The sequence below is a fragment of the Orcinus orca genome, chromosome X, assembly GCF_937001465.1.
Source record: "Orcinus orca chromosome X, mOrcOrc1.1, whole genome shotgun sequence".
Lineage (NCBI taxonomy): Eukaryota > Metazoa > Chordata > Mammalia > Artiodactyla > Delphinidae > Orcinus > Orcinus orca.
The window spans coordinates 53,742,424-53,764,650 of NC_064580.1; the positions used below are offsets into that span (position 1 = coordinate 53,742,424).

The following is a 22,227-nucleotide window of genomic DNA, read 5'->3' on the forward strand; positions in this document are numbered from 1 at the left end:
CAAAGAATACAAGAACACTAGTTCAATATGATATATGCACGCCTATGTTCATCACATTATTTTTAATAGTCAAGATATGGAAACAACCTAAGTGTTCATCCATAGGTGAATGTATAAAGAAGATATGGTATATATTTATAATGGAGTACTACTCAGTCGTTAAAGAAGATGAAGTCTTGCCATTTGTGAAGACATGGATGGAATTTGAGGTTATTATGCTAAGTGAAATAAGTCAGATGGAGAAAGACAAATACCATATGATTTCACAAATGTGGAATTAAAAAACTCTAAAAGTAAAACATAATAAATGAACAAACCAAGCAAAAAGAAACATACAGATACAGAGAACAAATTGGCTGCCAGAGAGTAATGGATAGAAAAGGTCAAAATGGGTAAAGGGGGTCAACAGTATGGTGAAAGATTAAAACTAACCCTTTGGTGGTAAGCACACTATATGCACACAGAAGTTGAAATATAATGTTGTACACATAAAACATATAATATTATAAACCAATGTTAATGCAGTTTTAAAAAGTTTAGTACATTGCAACAATAATCAAGACTGTGGTATTGTTGGAGGGATATATGCATAAATCAATGGATTAGAAGAGAGACTTCAGAAAAAGACCCCAAAAATATGCCCAATTGATTAGCTTATAAATGTTTTCATTTCAGGATATATTTAATTTATATAAAAGTTGCAAATATAGTAGAGACAGTTCCCATAACCTCCACATCAATTTTCCATATTATTACAGCACATTTGTTACACTTAATGAACTAAAATTGATAGAGTGTTATTAAGTGAAATAGACACTTTACTCAGATTTCCTCAGTTTTTCCCCAATATCATTTTTCTCTGTCAAGAACCTACACTGAATATCACATTACTTCTAGTTATCATGTCTCCTTAGGCTCCTCTTTGTTTTGACAGTTTCTCGGACTTATAATGTTTCTGGTGACTTTAATAGTTTCAAGGAGTATTAGTCAGGCATATTGTAGGATGTTGCAGAATAACTCTCTATGTGTCTAATGATTTTTTTTCTTATGACTAGAGTGGGATAATATGTTTTGGTGAGGAAGACCAAAGAAGTTGAATTCCATTTTCATTACATCACATCAAAGGTACATACTATTAACATGGTGTCACTGTTGATATTGACCTTTATTACAAAGCTAATTAGTGTTTCTCAGATTTCTCCACAATGTATTTCCTCTTTTTTCTCCTGTTCCATACTCCACTCTTTGGATGAAAGTTATTATGTGCAGCCCATACTCCTCCTCCTTGATGTGCCTGAAAGTAATGGATTGCTCAAAACTTTGATGGCAGTATGTCAAAGGGGCACAGGAGCCAATTGAAAAAGCTCTGAATGGCCAAAGCTGGAAAAATTTGAACAAATAAATGAATAATGCAGTATTGGACTATTACACAAAACATGAAATAGTTATCCATGAATCCAAACTGATATTAATAACTGACTAAAAACAAATGAAGGAGATGAATCTCCCTTAAAAAAGAATTCCAAATAATTTATGTACTACTTAGCCCTCAAGAAGTGGGAGTATAACTCTCTACTCTGTAAGTGAAGGCTATATATAGTGATTTTTCTTCCTAAAGAAAAACAGTAACTTCACAGTGGACAGACCTGACAAACACTATTCATCCCAAATGATCAAAGTCAACATCAATAATGGTAAGTCATGTTGATAGTATGTACCCTTGATATTATTTAAAAAGTATTCTGTTTTCTTTCTCCAAACAAATGCACTCCCTCGGTCTATTTATGACAAAATCATCAGGTAAATCACAACTGAGGGAAATTCTACAAAAGGCCCGACCAGTACTCCTGAAAACTGCCAAGTTTATCAAAAACAGGGAAAGTCTGAAAACTGTCACAGCCAAGAGGAGCTTAAGGAGACATGACTGTTAAATGTAATGTGGTATTCTAGATGGGATCCTCGAAGAGAGAAGATATTAGGAAAAAAGTGAGGAAATCTGAAGAAAGTATAGAGTTTAGTTAATAATAATATATCAGCATTGGTTCATTAAGTGGGGCAAATGTATCATATGAATGTAAGATGCTAATAATAGGGAAAACTGGGTGCAAGGTATACAGGGACACTTTGTACCATCTTTGTAATACTTCTGTAAATCTAAAACTGTTCTAAAATTTAAAGTTTATATAAAAATTGTAAAAAATGAATTATTGGTAAAAACAAATGAAATAAATAACTAAACCATTCCAAGTTAACCATTGTTATCATTTTGGGATATTTCCTTTCATTTTCTTCTTATAGGTTTTCCACCTACAGATATACACATAATGTTTTATAAAAATGGAATCAAACTGTATGCAGGGTTCTGTATAAACTGAAAAATTTACACAGAAGAAGATAATATAAATATATACATATTATTTGGGTCCTTATTTAGCATTATAATTATCAAGAACATATGCCTATCATTAAACACATTCTTATTATTTAAATAAATTAAAGATAAAAATATTCCAAAGACCATATATATCAGTTATCACCTGATACAATAATTGGAACAGAATAGACAGTCAAAAATGTTAAGTAAATTAAATGGAATCTTCTATCTTCCCAGAAGCTCACATTGTTTCCTGGACCATATAAGACATGCTATTTACTTAAAAATAGATTTAAAGACAACTTTGAAAGATACTTTAACATTAACTTGGAAACCAAACCCAGTGGGTTTTTTTTTTGATTTTTAGTTTTTATACTTGCTTAAATCTGGTAAATATAAGTGTCATAATCTGTTTTGAGTAAATTTTGAAAAATAAAGACGTGTAAAGAAGTAAAAAATTCACAATTACCCCACTCAGTCATTTCTTAATATTCTGGCACACTTCTTTGCTAACTTTTTCTAAATATTTTTTTAAAGAAAAGTTTATTTTAAGGATAAAAAAAAATCCAATACCTTCCTTGTTTATGATGTCATCAGAGCACTTTCATTTTCATTGTTTTTTTTTGGATAATAGGGTCCTTGCAGAGGGAGAAGACAATGCTAAGGTTTGAGAAATTGAGTCAGTGGAGGGGATGGGAAAGGGTGGGGATGGCAGGAGAGAGGGGTTTGGAGCAGAGTGACCATCCCTGTTTTGCCTAGGACTGAGAGAATTCCTGGAATGCAAGTCTAAAACCAGGAAAGCCTAGACAAACTGGTGAAGCTGGTCATCCTAGCAGGGAAAGGGGATTCTTACATTAGATTTTATATTTTCTGGACCTTCCATAAGTGTCACAGAAGATATTCTATAGATTCAAATATACTACCATAAACGGAAAGCTGGTTCGTTTATGATTACTCACCTGATTATCCAGGCAGTGGTCTCATCAAGGAAGCTTGGGGTCATGGTCCACCACAGAACTGCCTTTCTAAGTTGGAGTAGAAGTCATCACCATTTTTAGATCCTCCAAAACTGCATCATTCCAGCTATTGGATATTCTTCATCTGTATGAAGAGTTCTCACTAAGAAAAAACGGTCTAAAATTTAATTCCTTTCTCCCTATTCATTCTTCTGACTGCCTCTCCCTTTCTCTCCTCCAGTAATAGTTTGGTAATTATCCTTACCAACAGCACATACTCTAGCACTCTCATCAGAACTTGTCTTCTCTCACCCCTCACTTCCCTTAGCCTACTTCCTCCTCAAAAGACCACAAATTTAAACGAAATTAGAAATATTTGTTGGACACAAAAATGTATCCTGTATACTGGGATGACAGTGTAATGAAGCAAGAATTCAAAGCTAGTTTCTACTGCTTTATCAGACCAGTTCATGCACTGGAAATTAATGCACAGTGATCACTCACCCATCATTCTTTTTATTCTATGGCAATATGATAAAATTAAAAATGCTGACTCGTCACTGTTTTAATTTACTTGCAGGTGACCGGGTGGTTTCATGATACGCCCACTTAAGAATCACACACACAAGATATTTGTATGAATCCACACATCACCGAATGTCTGAGAAGCAGAGTGGAGTGGAATTAAGTCACAACAAGACATGGGAAACAACTTAACACTGAACATTTACAACCTAAATGCTGTCCAACAATTCTACCAGCAGCAATTTTTCACTTGTCCACTTCTGTAGGCTCCATTCTTGCACCTTCTTCCATGGCCCCATTCATCACTTCTAGATGTTTTGCGTCCCCTCTTTCTAGGCACCTTTCCCTTAGGCATCACCCACCACACATACAACATGTACTCACATCACTACTGCCCCACATCTATCTTAAGTTAGGCTCTGCACCTTCTTCTACACAGACTAATTAATGGGCTCTGCTAAACAGTGGACCACACTTTAGAAGCACAAAAGAACCAGCAGAGGCCTTAAATGTTTAATATGTTTAATATCATGATTCTCCTTTTCCCCAGTATTCTCTTAGGGAGGAAGAGATCAATAAACACACTTACTTCCACACTGGCATGAGTTATGACACTCACTATAGAAGACAAAGCAACCATAGTATATTCCTTTTAAAATGTTTTCCTCTCTCTATTACAAAACCACATATATACTCAAATTTCCTACAATGAAGAGATATTAGTTTCATACATTAAGAACTAAAACATGTTATTTCAAAAAGAAGTTTTTGAAAAGATATTTCTGCACAAGCCAAACTTATGAACTGCATCAAATTAACTGATCTGAAATACACACACATATATGCAATTGCAATCATGACACAGGGATGGCCATGATATCTGTTGCAGAGTAATATGTTATTACACGATCTTGTTTTTGCATAAGTAAAACATGACAGAAACAAAAGACATACACACACATACATGTAGGTATGTCCATGAAATTTATAGCCAAAATTCATATGATTGGAACTTTTGTAACATAACGTTCCTCCCAAAATATTGTATTGTAAGATCCCCTGTCTGAGAGGGTTTTAATTATGAATATATATTCATATAAATTAATGCATACTTAGGAGCTTGGGTATGTTGCAAAATTATTATTTGGCAAATACCTTTTGCAACACATTGCATTAGTGTTCCACATTATTTTCTACCCTTCCCTGTGAAAGGATTATACTTTCCTACTCTATTGATATCAAGTTTGATATTTACATTCCATGCCTAAGCTCTTAGAGACATCTTTGCATGGTTCTATCATTCCTTCTTATTGTATAATAAGAGCAGCTGGTATCAGATAAGGGCTGCTCCTCCAACCTAGATTCTAGAATGAAAATGATATAGAGAAGAACCCCAAAGCCAACAAGTAACATTTTTTTGTTATTGTAAGTTATTGAATTTTGGGGGCTGTTTCTTCTCAAAGTATAAACTAGCAAAAACTAATAGATCATGGTAACTCTTATTTTAGAATATATCTTGGAATTATATATTACATTCACATTGACACCTGAAAGAAATTCCAAACTGTTTAAGCTGAAGTTTGAAATAGTTACAAATTCTGTTGATGTGGGGCGGGTGATTGGGGAGCTGGCAGAAAGAGTGACTTTGCAGCCATTTTGCAGCTTCAGACCACTAGGAAAAGACCTTCTACCAACCTAAACTCTTGAAGTCTATACCTGTGAGCTATATTGGAGTCATCAACCTAAGGTAATCAGAATGTAGGAAATCCAAATTTCACTGTAAACTCTTTTAAAAAATATTCTGTGGGTCATACATAACTTGTAAAGCATCATAATATCCTCTAACTGGAGTGAAATTGCTCTGTATTCCAAGTTAATGAGAGGAACATTAAATTGGAATGTTTATTAACATTCCAATTTAATGTTTATTAACATCCCTTGGCAAATCTTGTTTAGGGAAATAAGTAATTAATAGTATTAGGCTAAGCAATAGTTATGTGTTGCTGCATTAATAGTATACTTACATAATAGGAAGCCATTATGCACAGGTTTAGCATCTGTGAGGACTGGAAATAATGTGCTGGCTATAAGAACTTCACAATTTGTAAAGGGTGGCCTTTGTCAAAATACAGAGTGTTTTAAAATATACTCATTTCATTCTTAAAAGTTTCATGTTACAAACCTAAGACAAGATGTTAAAAGGACAAATCTTATGTAGGAGAAAAACTTAGTGAATAGATTTACATACTCTGAAAAAAATCTCATGCTTGAGTTTTTCAAAATTATATTTTAATTACAAAAGTAATACATAGTATAAAAATCAATACCAAACGCATATGTAAAAAAGTGAAAGTCTCATTTCACCTCCCCCAATGTGAATCTCTCAGAGGCAGCCATTTTTAAAAGTTTGGAATCTATCTATCTACGTGCGCGCACACACACACACACACAACACACACACGCACACAAATATATACATATCTATAAATAACATAAGCTTTTTCCTACTTAAACTATACATTTTATTCAATTATTTGCTTTCTTTACTAATCATTATAACAGAGACATCTTTCCATGTCAGTACATTGAGCTCCTCCCTCACTGTTTCTCAAAGTTGCATAGTATTACAGTGTGAATACCTCCATAAAGTATTTGACAATTACCTGTTTGTGAGTGCTTAAGCTATTACAAATATTTTTTTTTCTTTTACCAACCATGCTGCAATGTATATTCTCATACATTATCAATTTAGAATATCAAAAAAAAATCCACAATCCAGAAGTAATGCTATTAAACCCTAAGCAAGATCCGATAATTTGGTCTCCTTGCTCAAATGGGAGAAAAATGCATGAAGATGCCTACATGAGCACTCTTAGGTAGCACTCTTAGGATCGTGATGGTGATGAGGTAATAATGATAACTCATATTTAGTGAGTACTCATGTGCCACACACTTTACACTTTTAAACTTATTTACTTGTCACAAAAACCCTATAAGGTAGACACCACAATATCTCATTAATTCTAAGATTCATATCTTTTAATGTTCTAACACCTCTGAAATCAAGATGTGCATCATTTTATTTGGAAGTGATTTTTCTGCCATAGTGGCATAAATCGTAATAGTGTAGCTTACTATTGATTGGATTTGATAATACACAGTATCGTTATTATTTCATAGATGAGGAAACTGAGGCTCCGAGGACTAAAGTACCCTATCCAGCATCAGGCAGCTAGTAATTGGCAGAGGTGCGATTCTTACCCAGACAATCTGACTTGAATCTGTGCTTTTAAATGCTCTTCCTGAAGTGCAGGAAAGTGGAACAAATGTTGAACAACAATCCACCCCCCCAACACACACACACACCAAAATTTAACACTGGTTATAATTATCCAGTAGATTTAGAGATGATTTTTATTTACTAATACTCTTCCATAATTTTCTACCTTGAATTAGTTTTTTTTTTAACTTATGGAAAATCCCGTACACTCATACAAAAGTAGAGAGAATAATAATAATGAACTCCCCCATGTTCCCATCACCCAACTTCAGTAATTATCAATCCATCTATTCCCTAATCCATTAGTCAATACCAATTATTTTCAGGCAAATCCCAGATATCATATTATTCCATATGTAAATATATCTGAATTAATCCCTAAAGACAAAGATTCTTTTAAAACATAACTATGATCCTATTTTCACATAGAGAACTAACAATAATTTCTTAATATCATAAAATATTCAGTGTCCAGATATCCCTAATTGCTACTACAAATAAAGCTTAATGAATACATTGTATGTATGTGTGTGAGTATGTTTACATTTCTATTAGTAATTGTGTTGGATAAGTTCCTCAGATAGTATTTCTAGGCCATAGAGTAACAGGTTTTCAGATTTGTTACATAAACCAAATTGCCTAATACAAAACTGTTTTGCTAACTTACACCCTTAACAACACTGTTATTTAGTGTCAGTTTTCCTAAACCCTGCACAACACTGGGGATAAACTATCTTTTCCCATTCTTGTCAATCTTAATATGCTATCCTGTTTTATTCATGTGTGTTTATTATTGAAGGCAATTGACTTTTTCAAAAGATTACTGCTCCTGTGTGTAAATAGTGTCTTCTGAGTCTTTGCCCATTTTTCCATATTTTTAACAGCTCTTTGCACCTGTCAGGAAGGCTAACAGAGAACTGGCTCAGGAGCCAAACTGCTTACATTAGAATTCAGGTTCTGGAGCAAAGAAAAAGTGTAAACAGGAAAAGAAAGAACAAGAATAAGGAGGAAATAGAGAGTGAAAGAGGACCAGCAAAACAGGACCCGAGCGTCTCAGGATCCTCCCACTTCACTGGCCCTGTTCCTTGTTTCCCCCACCCCTACCTCTAGCGGCATGCTGGTCAGTTCAACGTCCCCCTGGACAAAAGAATCATAAGGAACTGTGTCCAATCTCATCTTCCCTTACTGACTCCCACCAGGTGTTCAAATCTAACTTACCGGACAGTAGCTGTCATAAGGCTGCCTGCCACGCTCCACTTCGCCAACTCCTGTGCCTTGGCCACAGGATCTAAGCTTTCTGGTAGGCTCCAGCTCGCCCAGGCTGCCCAGCCAGTGCCCTTATTGGTGCCAGGGCCATCCACTAACCTGTCACCAACACTTGCTCCCACAGCATTCACTGGAAGCGCAGACCCCAGCTCAGGTCAGAATCCCGACACCCAGTTTGTGTCCAGAGGTTCCCACGTGACTTGTTTCCCAGGCAATGGTTCCTTCCTCCCGGATGTAACCCACCCCAAGGAATGCGGAGAGTGCTTCCCAGAGGTACAGCTCAAATAGCTGTGACTAGCGAAATGCAGAATAGCCTGCTGGAAGTGTTGTCTATTTCTATGGCATTAAACTGGGAATTATAAAGAAAGGAATGAAAGGAATTGGAGACTTTCACCAAGAACTATGCATAGCTCTGTATTGTTAGGATTCTTAGGATAAGTGTGTGTTATTTTGTAATTAAATCAACAAAGGGAAAACAAATTGTAATGAATAAATAACAATGGATTATGTATACAGGAAAATCCAATGATGACAGCACCCTATGTAGCTTTAGAACTATGTAATATTTTATAAGAGGGGTAATAGCAATGTGAAAATGTCCGTTCAGAATTCAAGCAGGAAGAATCTTCACAAAAGGGATTTTGAAAAGCCCTCTTTTACTGTCAGAGGGCCTAGGAGAATCTGATATTCTGAGCACCTCTGTCAGAAAGACAGAGCTGCTGCATGTTGAATGTACATCAGAGTTAACCAAGACAAAGAACCTCTTGTGATCAGTAATAATGTCAACTCCCTAAAGAAGAAACAGAGAAAGCCATGAAGATAAAAAATTAGGAGACTCAGACTTTGCAGAAATATTAAGCACAGGGACTCTGAAGCCATGCTACCTTGGTCAGAATTCAGATCTGCTCTTTACTAAGTTATGGGACATTTGGCAAGTTGCTTTATCTGTGCCTCAGTTTCTTCATCTGTTAATGGCTTGTCATAAAAATTAAATTAAACAAGTTAATATTTAAACAATGTCTGGCTAGTGGGAAGTCCTATGTTTGTTAAATAAATAAGTAAAATGTGGAACACAGAGAGACAAAATGTGCCAGAACAGGCCTATTAGCCACACTTAGTAATAGGAGCCACATGAGTAAACTGTTTATTGAGTTCATGGTTATGGAGTCAACAAAGCTTTTTGGCATTCACATAAAATTTAGAGATGACCAACTGCACTAGCACCAGATGGGCCTCACCTGTGTATCAGAATCAAGTTTTGGTACTGAGGATGGGTTAAACCAAGTAAGCATCTCCACTTATACAACTATGTTCTTATGAGATACATTTATGTCTTGTTCTGTTAGAGCCTTGGGCAAACACAAAATGTCCAGCCACCTATCATTCCTAAGTAGGGAGGGAATACAAGAAGACCCTTAGATATGATGCAAATGTAGCATTTCTGGCACATGGCAAGATCACAAATATTTTTAAAAATCAGATCTTTTGTAAAAGTGTTAGGGATTTTTTTTATTGGAGTAAAATTGCTTTACAATGTTGTGTTAGTTCTGCTGTACAAGGAAGTGAATTAGCTATATATATACTTATATCCCCTCCCTCTTGGACCTCCCTCCCACTCCCCCAACCCACACATCTAGGTCATCACAGAGCACTTGATATAGCTCATATTTCCCTTCTCAGAAGCTTATGGCGCTCTATAAACAAGTAACAGATGTGCCATGAACATTCCTTCTCAGATGGTTCAATGGTTTAAACTTTTTCAAACACAGCACATTCCGTTTCCAGCTCCCTACTCACCCTGCTTTGGGACACAGTGACACTCATTTTAGTTAAAGTAAATCATGGCAATTAAAAAGAAAATGCTCTCCTAAGATAAAAAGGCTCCAGTCATTGGCTCAAAAGGAGTAGGGTCTAAGTTTGTTAATCAGATAGTAGGAGAGAAGGATGGGAATACCATTAAGAAAATTAGCCCTTGAGGTCTGCACTGTGCAATATAGTGACCGCTGGCCAGAGGAGACTCTTTAGCATTTGAAATGTAACTAGTTCAATTTGAGATGGGATGTTAGTATAAAATGCACACCAGATTTCTTAGGCTAATTACAAAAATGTAAACTATTTCACTCATAACTTGCTTTTTAATATTGATTATATGTTGCAATGATAGTAATTTGGAAATAGTAGATTAACTAAAAATATTATTTAAATTAATTTTACTTATATTTCTTGCATTTTTAAAATATGATTGTTAGAAAATTTTAAATTGTAAACGTGGTTCACTTTATAGTTTTGTTGGGCAGCATGGCTCTAAGACCTAAGTTTATTTAAATATGGATGTTATAGACTAAATCTACAATTGCAAAAGTAGGGAGTGTACATGCCAAGAGATATGCAAGATGATCCAATAGTCTGTGGAAAAATGTATTAGAACATCGATTCTTATTTATTTCTCATCTCATCTTTTTAAATCTTTATTTGTATATGTTTTATAATGTAATACTGTGAGTACAGAAATACACGTTTTATATATATAAGTATGTATATGTGTATATGCATATATGAAACACTTTTTAAATATTTACACTTTTTCTGGTGACAAAGGTGAAAGAACTTTTCTCAACCGTGCAAGCTCCTTTCTGACTTAAGGTTTTTTCACTTGCTATTTCCTCTGCCTGAAACATCTGTCTCTAGATCTTTGAAAAATTGACTCCATTTTGATGCTTGTGTCTTGATTCATATGTCACCCAGTATGGGCTTCTCTCTAATCTTCGAGCCCTATACAACCATTGCAGTCAGTATCATTTTCCTTCATCACCCTGTTCTATTTTCTTTTTAACAGTTCTCTCTGAAATATTCTTGTTTACTTGTTTATTTAAATATAAACTAGAAATCATCCAGAACATTACTCTTTTGTTCCACTGAGCTCCATTTTAGAAGAAAAAGCACAGGAAGTGGAGCCAGACAGATCCAGAGTATGAAGTTCAGACTAAGAGAATAGAGAACCATGAATTTGTCATTTAGTGTAATCAACCGAGAGTGAAATTCAACCAGGTCCCTGAAGGGGCTCTCTATTGCAGCACAGCAGTGCCTTTATCACCAGTTCTAGGCTTCCAAAGAACACTGCTGATGCTAATTTAGCTGCAAAGGGAGGTGTCCTGTATGGCTGGCATAAACTTTTCAGGGTTTGTAAAGGAACTTTCATACATCATTTTTTGTGTGAAAAATAAAATAAAAAACATTCCAAGTATCAAAAGTCAGAATGAACTCTGGATCTAGGCTGCCTAGTTATGGATTCTAGCTCTGCCATTTATTAGTTATGTTATTAGCTCAAGTTATTTAACATTTCTGAGCCTCAATTTTTTCATCTTTAAAATAGGGATTGTACCTTTCTCATAGTTTTTTTGTGTGTGTGTGAAGAGTTAATATGTGTAATAAACATAATAATGTCTGGCATGTAGGTAATATATGAATACAAATTAAAAATAAGAGACAAAAAAGATTGGGAAACCAATACATAACCAACACATAAACCAACATATAACTACATCCCTGGCCTAAAGTGAATCAAATGCATGAACACTGCCAGAGACCTCATCAAGGTATTTAAGGTAGGGAAATGTTGTGAAATGATTGTATTGTAAAGCTGACAGGATTGTAATGTCCTTAGAAAATAAGGACAGACTCCTCAGAGATCTGAAGCAAGGATGCTCACACATACACACACAGAAAGTGAAATCCAACCAGACTAAGGCGAAGAAATGCTAACCAGAGCTAATAGAGTAGGTGTCAGTAAATGATAGCTCAAGGACCAAATCTGATCGGCAAGCTGTTTGAATATAGTCAGAGAACTAAGAATGATTTATACATATTTAAATAGTTGAAAAAATTAAGAGAATTACATTATGTGACATGCCAAAATTATATGAATTTAAAATTTCAGTATCCAAAAATAAAGTTTTATTGGAACACAGTCACAATCATTCACTTACATGTTATCTATGGCTGCTTTCACACTACAACTACAGGGTTGTAATTATTTTCCATCTCATGTTGTTTTATGCAAGACTAACTTGCAATACATTAGGCATCAAAATTATCACTGAGAAACCCAAATGAACATGAAATAACTAGGAAATCACCACAGTTGTATTTAACAATGAGCCAAATAATCCCAAGCTTTCTTAAACTTATACTAGGTTCTTCAAAGGCCTGAAGAGAATTACTAAGGTACATACTAGGTATTAACTAAATACATGATTTACCTGATTACCTAAGGGAGTAATCTTATCTACATAGGATTAAAAGACAAATGCATACAAAATAAAAATAAATGTATGTTATTGAGTACACATCATATAAAGATGTAAGTTGTGGCAATCACAACACAAAACTTGGTAGGATAGAGTTTTATAGGAGTAGAATTTTTGTATGCTATTGAGGTTAAGTTGGTATCAATTCAAACTAGATTGTTGTAAATTCAGGACATGAAATGTAATATTTATTGTAACCACACAAAAAATCATAAACATTATAATAAAAAAATGAGAAGGGAATAAAAATGGTTGACTCCAAAAAAACAAACTAAATGCAAAAGAAGGCAATAATGGAGGAAATAAGGTACAAAGAGTGTATAAGACCTAATAAAAGCAAATAAATAAGTACCTGAAGTAAGTCCTTTCTTACCAGTAACTACTTCAAATGTAAATGGATTAAACCCTCCAATCAAAAAGCAGAGATGGGCAGAATGGATTTAAAATTAAAATGATAATACTATGTCCCATCTACCAAAAACTCACATTAGATCCAAAGACACAAAGAAGCTGAAAGTGAAAGGATTGAAAAAGCTTACAAATAGTAAGCAAAAGATTGCTGGGGTGGCTATCTCAAAATAGAATTTAAGTCAAATGTTGTTATAAGAGGCAAAGAAGAACTAGATAGATAGATAGATAGGTAGATAGATAGATAATAAATAGATAGATAAAACAATTAATTCATCAAGAAGATATAATTAGGGCTTCCCTGGTGGCACAGTGGTTGAGAGTCCAGTCCGCCTGCTGATGCAGGGGACACGGGTTTGTGCCCCGGTCCAGGAATATCCCACATGCCTTGGAGCAGCTAGGTCCGTGAGCCATGGCTGCTGAGCTTGCGCGTCCGGAGCCTGTGCTCTGCAACGGGAGAGGCCACAACAGTGAGAGGCCCACGTACCGCAAAAAAAAAAAAAAAAAAAAAAGAAGATATAATTATAACCATATAGGTATCAAATAATAGAGCTCACAAATATATGACACACAAATATTGACTGAATTGGAGGGAAAAATAGACAGTTCCATAATAATAAATCAATAAAGAAATAGGACATGAATGACATTATAAATTAACCAGCCTTAAAAGACATATATAGACTATCCTAAAACAGCAGAATACACATTCTTCTCAATTGCACGTGGAACATTCTCAAGGATAGATCATATGTTAGGCCAAACACTACACTTAATATTTTTAAGAAGATTAAAATTATATCAAGTATGTTTTTCAGCCACAGTGGTATGAATAAAATTAGAAATAAATTACAAGAAGAAAACTGGAAAATGCACAAATATGAGGAGGTTAAACAACATGATACCAAACAAGGAATAGGTTAAAGAAGAAGTTTTAAAAGAGAAATCTAAAAATATCTTGAGACAAATGAAAATGGAAATACAACATGTCAAAACTTATTAGATGCAGCAAAAGCAGTTCTAAGTGGGGCGTTTATAGCAATAAATCCTTACATTAAGAAACAAAAGGTCAGTGATATCAGCATCATGACAACATAAAGTCATTTCCTCTTCTCTCCCATTTGATTCAGTTATTTGGCTATCCATAAGGAAGCAGAGGTGCCTCTGCACAGCACATGAAGATTCTCAATGGATCTTTCCACCTGTGCCTCTTTCAGCTGACTTGGACCTTGGAGGAAGCTGAAGAGCCCAGGGACATGGCAGCAGAGGTAGCTGTGGGACAGCTGTGACCTTGCTGGTAGAGAAGTTGGAGGGTGAAAGATGTGAGTGGGGTTCTGTCAGTCCATAGGTGCTTCAGTTGGAGAGAACTGTTGTTCACTTTGAGGAGAGACTGCAGTGACTGTGCAGGGGGAAAGGAAAGGGAAGAAGCAGACAAAAAGAACTGAAGGAACACATTTCCTGCTGTCTGCCCTGGGACTATAGCAAGTGGTTCACCCACGGGATATTGGGACTCAAACACCCAAGGATTTCTCTACCAGGCCAAGGACACACCCAAAACCCGAGGTGCTAAGCACACACCTCCCCCCACTCTGCCACCAGCCTTTTTTAAACTCCAGCTTTTTACAAAATAATGTTGTTCTCAAATTTAGTAGCAAATCAGCTCTTCTAAAAGAAATAAAAAATCTATGCAATACTTTCACATTCTGGAAAACAACAGAAAGCCTTCTAATTACCAATCTGCTGAACTGTTAGAAACAAAGTAAACAAAACCTACTGAAATAAGGAAGGTGTTTGCTAATTCAAATGCTACAAAACCCTAGGACAAATAGTAAAAGCAAAGCTATACAGACAAAATCACACAAATGCTACAGCAGAGACACATTTCCATGAACAGTATGAAAAATCATGGTACGATGATATCACAAAAAGAAAACAATTCTCCAGCAACCAAACTCAAAGGCATGGAATATTGCAAACAAACTGATAAAGAGTTCAAAGTAGCTCTTATAAAGAAATTCAAGGAGCTACAAGAAAACTCAGAAAGGCAATACAGTGAACTCAGGAATAAAACTAATGGATAGAGAAATATTTTATCAAAGAAATTAAAATTCTTTTTTTTTTTTCAGTATGCAGGTCTCTCACTGTTGTGGCCTCTCCCGTTGTGGAGCACAGGCTCCGGACGCACAGGCTCAGCAGCCATGGCTCACGGGCCTAGCCGCTCCGCGGCATGTGGGATCTTCCCGGACTGGGGCACGAACCCGTGACCCCTGCATCGGCAGGCAGACTCTCAACCACTGTGCCACCAGGGAAGCCCAAAGTAATTAAAATTCTAAAAAAGAACCATTTCGCCTTTTGGTTTGCATGGGTGGGCCAGCTTGCCGCGGGGAGAGTGAGGGCTCTTGAGGCCGCTCACGATGGAGGAACTGGAGCAAGGCCTGCAGATGCAGCCGTGGGCATGGCTACAGCTTGCCGAGAACTCCCTCTTGGCCAAGGCTTATATCACTAAGCAGGGCTATGCCTTGTTGCTTTCAGATCTTCAACAGGTGTGGCCTGAACAGGTGGACACTAGTGTGATCAGCCAGCAAGCCAAGGAGCTGAACAAACACCTGACTGCTCCTCCTGAGGCTTTTCATTGTCATTTGTATGACCTGCTTTGCCCATTGTTGAAGGACAGTGCTTGCCCTGGCAAAGCTACATTCTCCTGTGGTCATGTGGCAGAGGTGCTGATACTCCAGGTGTGGAGTGAGCTCTCTGGTCTCCCATTCTATTGGAATTTCCACTGCATCCTAGCTAACCCTTCACTGTTCTCCCAACATTTGATTTGTCCTCTGATGGGCATGAGTCTGTCACTGCAGTGCCAAGTGAGGGACCTAGCAACATTGCTTTGTATGTAAGATCTAGAGATCCAGGACTACCAGGACAGTGGGTCTACGCTGAGCCGAAATCAGTTGAAGACAGAGCCATTTGAAAAGAATTCCTTCTTGGAACAATTTATGGTAGAGAAAATACCAGAGGTATGCAGTGTTGGTGATGGAAAACCCTTTGTCACAAATCTACAGAGTCTGTATATGGCAGTCACCAGACAAAAGATCCAAGTGGGACAGAAGCTTCAAGGCACTGGAGATCCCCAGACCTCAAGCAGTGCCTCCTCACAAGGAACAGATAGCCAACTTCTGAATCAGCCAGAAGAGCAGGTCTCCTCAGCACCATCCTTCCCAGTGCCTGAAAAAGAGCCACAGTTACTTCAGGCCCTATGCAGAGACCTCAGTTGTTGAAGGTCAAGAGGTAGAAGCTAGGGGGGCTCTTCAGTTAACCTGTCACTGTCTCAACTGCTGAGGATGGACTTGGAGAGTAGTTTCCTAGTGTCGCCTTGAAAAGAGGTCCTGTGACAGCAGCATCTCTGACACAGAGTTACACAGTCAGGGACTCCACTGTAAGGGCAAGATAACTGAAGTTCATGTTGACAGGCATGGATACTATTAACTGAGGGAATCCTGGCTCCAATCCATCAGGCACTGGCCTTCCCTGTCCGACTGGAAGCCAGTCTCTGGGAATCCCATACCCTCCTTTCTTTTGATGAAGGTTCTCTAGACCCAGGATCTACCATGGACTTTAAGTATATGGGGCAGGTTTTCAAAAAGGCACAGCATGCTTAGGAAGCCTTGTCTACCTTTCTTAAGAGTCCCTACCCAGTCCCAGGTGTTCCTCAGAGACCCTCTCCTCTCTTTAGCATGGAATGAAAAGCACTCACACTCTCCTGAAAAAGAAAAAAAAGAACCATTTCAAAATTCTGGAGCTGAGAAACACAAAACACAAGGTGAAGAATGCATTAGAAAGCACTGGAAATAGAGCAGACCAATGTGGAAGAGAGACTTAGTGAGTTCAAATACAGAAAACTAGAAATGATACAAGTAGAAGAGGAAAGAGAAATAAGATATAAAAACCATGGGGGAAATGCTATGAGAGCTATCAGACTCTTTTAGGAAGGGCAACATTAGGATAATGGATATCTCAGAAGAAGATTGGGAGAAGGGAGTAGAGAGATAATTCAATGAAGCAATAGTTGAGAACCTCCCAAACTTGGGGAAGGAACTGAATATATAAGTCCTTGAAGCTAAGACAACACCTAATTACTTCAATGCTAAAAACCTCCATCATGCATAAATTAAAATTGTCAAAAGTCAATGACAAAGAAATAATTTTAAAGGCAGCCAGGAAAAAAAGGATAGTAACCTAGAAAGGAAACCCCATTAGGTTATCAGTAGAAATCTTATAGTCCAGGAGGGAGTGGAATGGAATTCTCAACATATTGAAAGCTAAAATCTATAACCCAAGAATACTCTATTGAGCAAAGTTATGATTCAGATCTGTAGGAAAAATAAAGGTTTCACACACAAACAAAAGTTGAGGTAGTTCATCTACACTAGATATGCCTTACAAGAGATGTTGAAATAAGCTCTTTTACCAGAAACAAAATAGCAAAAATACACAAAACTGTAAGCAAGGTAACAAAGAGACAGAACAAGAAAATTGCAAATCTTTATCAGAAAAGGTTTTCAAAAACTTTACTACAGTATAAAGTTTAAAGGGAGGAAAAATAAAGCTAAAAAATAACTATAGCTATCTCAGTTTAGTAACAAACTCACAACATAAAAAGGGATCATTTAACACAACAATAACATAAGAGGGGAAGAAGAAAAGGACAGAACTTGTTTAGGTAAATGAAGATTAGATGTTGCCAGCAGAAAAATGACTGTTTTATCTATGAAATTACACACAAGCCTCAGGGTAACCACAAAATATAAATATAGAGCAGAGACCCAAAAAAAAAGCACAAAAAAGAGGAAACAATAAAACATCATTAAAAAATAAATAAAAATGGCAGATGGAAACACAAGAGAAAAGGAACAATGGAGATATAAAGCAATCAGAAAGCAAAAGATAAAATGGCAATACTGTCTCATCTATCAATAATCACCTTAAATATAAATTGATTGAATTCACCCATCAAAAGACAAAGAGTGGATGGAAGGATGAAGAAACAAGACTCAACTATATGCTGCCTCCAGGAGACACATCTCAGCTGTAAAGGCAAACATAGATTAAAAGTGAAGAGAAGGAAGATTATACTCTAAGCATAAAAGCAAATATCAGCCAAAAGAAAGTGGTGTAGCCATACTCATATCAGGCAAAAGAGATTTCAAGCCAAAAAAGGAAAAAAGAGACAAATGTGGATAGTATATAATAATAAAGGGGATATTTCATCAAGAAGACATAACAGTGAATAATATATATGTACCTAACATAAGAACACCAAAATATATAAAGTGATTATTAACAGGCTAAAAGGGATACAATTGACAGCAACACAATAATAGTATGGAAATTTAAGACCCCACTTATATCAATGGATAGATCATCCAGACAGAAAGTCAACAAGGAAATTGCAACCTTAAATAAAACATTAGATCAGATGGCTTCGATAGATTTTTACAGAATATTCCATCCAAATGCAGCAGAATACACATTCTTATGAAGTGCAAATGGAACTTCCTCAAGTATAGTCCATATGCTGAGAAACAAAACAAAATAAATTTAAGAAGGTTGAAATCTTACCAAGAACGTTTTCTGATCACAATGGTATGAAACCAGAAATCCACTACAAAAAGAAAACTGAAAAAAAGTAACAAATATGTGGAGACTGAAATACACGCTGCTGAACAGCTATTAGGTCAACAAATAAATCAAAAGAGAAAAAAATATGCAAAGAAAAATAACAAATGAAAATATGACATACCCAAACTATGGAACATAACAGAAGCAGTACCAAGAAGGAAGTTTATAACAATGCAGACCAACTCAAAAAATAAGAAAAATCTCAAACAAACAATCTCATCTTACAGCTAAAGGAAGTAGAAAAATAAGAAAAAAAGAAGCCCAAAGTCAATAGAAGGAAAGAAATAATAAAGATCAAAGTGGAAATAAGTGAAATAGAGACTAAAAAGATAATAGAAAGAGGAATGAAACTAAAAGCTGGTTCTTAGAAAAGGTAAACAAAGTTGAAAAACCTTTAGATAGACTTACTGAAAAAAATAGAGAAGGCTCTGACAAAATCAGAAGTAAAAGAGGAGAAATGAAAATGAATATCACAGAAATACAAAGAATTATAAAATAATATGATGAGTATCTATACACTAACAAATTCAACAACCTAAGGGCAGAAGTTTTCATGAGTGAAATTTACCAAACATTTAAAGAAAAATTAACACCTAACCTTCTTAAAATATTCCAAAAAATTGAAGAAGTAGGAAAGCTTCCAAATTCATTCTATGAGGCCAGCATCACTCTGATACCAAACCCAGGCAAGGACAACAAAAAAAAGAAAATTGCAGGCCAATATCTCTGATAAGCATAGATGCAAAAATCCTCAATGAAATATTAGCAAACTAAATATGACAATATATTAAAAGGATAACACACCATGATAACATGGGATTTAATCCAGGAATGCAGGGATGGCTGAATTTCCACAAATTAATCAACATGATACAGGACATTAACAAAATTAAAAGTAAAAATCATATGATTATGTCAATAGACACAGAAAAACCTTTGACAAGATTCAACACCCCATTATGATTAAAAACTCTCAATAAAATGTGTATAAAGGGAGGATATCTTAACATAATAAAGGCCGTATATGACAGACCCACAGTTAACATCATACTCAATAATGAAAAACTGAAAGCTATCTCTTCAAGATCATAAACAAGACAACAATGCCTACTTTTGTCTGTCTTATTCAACATAGTATTGGAAGTCCTACTCATACTAATTAAGCAAGAAAAAGAAATAAAAGATAACCAAGTTGGAAAGGGAGAAGTAAAACTATCACTAGTTACAGATGACATGATTTTATTTATAGAAAACCCTAAAGATAATGCCAAAAGTGATTAGAAATAATAAATGAATACAGTAAAGTTGCAGGGTACAAAGTAAATATACACAAATCAATTGAGTTTCCATACACTAAGAATGAACTAGCAGAAAGATAAATTTAAGAAAAAACAATCTCATTTACAATCACAAGCAAAAGAAAAGAAAAGAATAAAATAACTAGGAACAAATGAAACCAAAGAAGTGAAAAGTCTCTACACTGAAATCTGCAAGACTTCTTTGAAAGAAATTGAAGAAGACACAAAGAAACAGAAAGATATTCCATGTTCATTGATTGAAAGAATTAACATTGTCAAAATGTCCTTATTACCCAAAGCAATCTACAGATCCAATGCAAACACTGTAAAAATCCCACTAACATTTTTACAGAAAAAGAACAATAAATTCTAATATAAATTTGGAATGGCAAAAGACCTCAACTATCCAAAGCAATCCTGAGAAGAAAAGAACAAAGCTGGAGGCATCACACTACCTGACTTCAAAATATATTACAAAATTATAGTAACCAAAACAGCATGGTACCAGCAGAAAAACTGTTACATAGACCAATGTAACATAATTGAAATCCCAGAAATAAACCCATGCTTATATGGATAATAAATTTACTCTAAAGGAGAAAAATATACAACAGAAAATGATTATCTATTTGAAATCATACACAAACCCCAATGTCCCTGTCTTTTGAAGCAGCAGGTTTTGCTTTAAGTTCTGGGGCCTTACCTAAGTTCCAAAATATCTTGCTCAAATATTAATGATCAGAGGAATTCAGAGACAAAGCAAAGCAGGTGGGGAGGAGAATTTGTGTCAATTTAAACAATAGATCAGCCATATAGCAGTCACAGAACTTTTAGTCCCCCCCTGAAGGACATAGATTACATACATTCCTAAGTTGTTTTACAGAAACCAGACTCCACCAGATGAAAACTGCTGACCACAAACAAGTAGATCCCAGACTGATTGGAACGAGGTTTGTGACTGAGATCCTTGAAACATCACCCTGTTACCTCACAGTCAACCAGTCAGAGAATTGTGCATGAGCAGATCATACAACCCATGAAGCTCTCCCTCACACTGTCTTTAAAAACTTTTCCCTGAAAGCCATCAGAGAGTTCAGGTCTTTTGCATATGAGCTGTCCATTATCCTTTCTTGGTGCCCTGTAGTGAATGCTACACTTCCTTCACTACAAACCAGTGTCAGTGGATTAGCTTTTCAGTGTGTCAGGTGAGCAGAACAGAATTCAGTTGAGTAAAAATTTTGGTGATCCATATGTCCTTGGCCTAATTAGTAGAACCTAAAACTAAAAGGTAAAAAAGAAAAAGGAAACACAGCCCTTTTAAACTCAAGTGAGTTAACTTATTCCCACTGTTATTTATAAACTAACAAGATTTATATTGAAATACCTGATTCATGACTAAAGTTTAAAATGAAGCTATAAGATTTATGGTTCTGTCTTTATGTAAAAATTAAATAATATATGAGCTTTATTTAATTGGCTAAAAAGAAAATAAGTGCTTACAAGTTAATATTTCTGAATACAGAAGAAATTAACCAAAAGTTTTAAAAGGATCATATGATCTAGGACTAATTATGTAATGAATGAAAATAAGTTTGTTGGTTTTATTAATATAGACATGTCTTTTTAAAATTTGTATTGGAGTATAGTTGATTTAAAATGTTGTGTTAGTTTCAGGTGTACAGCAAACTGCAACAGTTATATATATGCATATATACACTATTTTTTAGATTATTTTTCCATGTAAGCCATTACAGAATATTGAATATAGTTCCCTGTGCTATACAATAAGTCCTTATTAGTTATCTATTTTGTATACAGTATTGTATATATGTCAATCCCAATCTCTCTATTGATCCTGTCCCCTTCTGCTTACCCACAGTAACCAAAAGTTTGTTTTCTACATCTGTAACTATATTCCAGTTTTATAGATAAGGTTATTTGTACCCTTTTTTGGATTACACATATAAGTGATATCATATGATATTTGTCTTTCTCTGTCTGACTTCCTTCACTCAGTATGACAATCTCTAGGTCCATCCATGTTGCTGCAGATGGCATTATTTCATTATTTTTTATGGCTGAGTAATATTCTATTGTAAATATGTACCACATTTTCTTTATCCACTCCTCTGTCGAT

The 22,227-nt window shown here is 35.6% G+C and overlaps 1 pseudogene; it reads left to right on the forward strand.

Moving 5' to 3' along the window:
* Positions 1–14,006: 14,006 nt before the first annotated feature.
* Positions 14,007–16,941, forward strand: LOC125962985 (non-homologous end-joining factor 1-like; annotated as a pseudogene).
* The last annotated feature ends 5,286 nt before the right edge of the window (positions 16,942–22,227 follow it).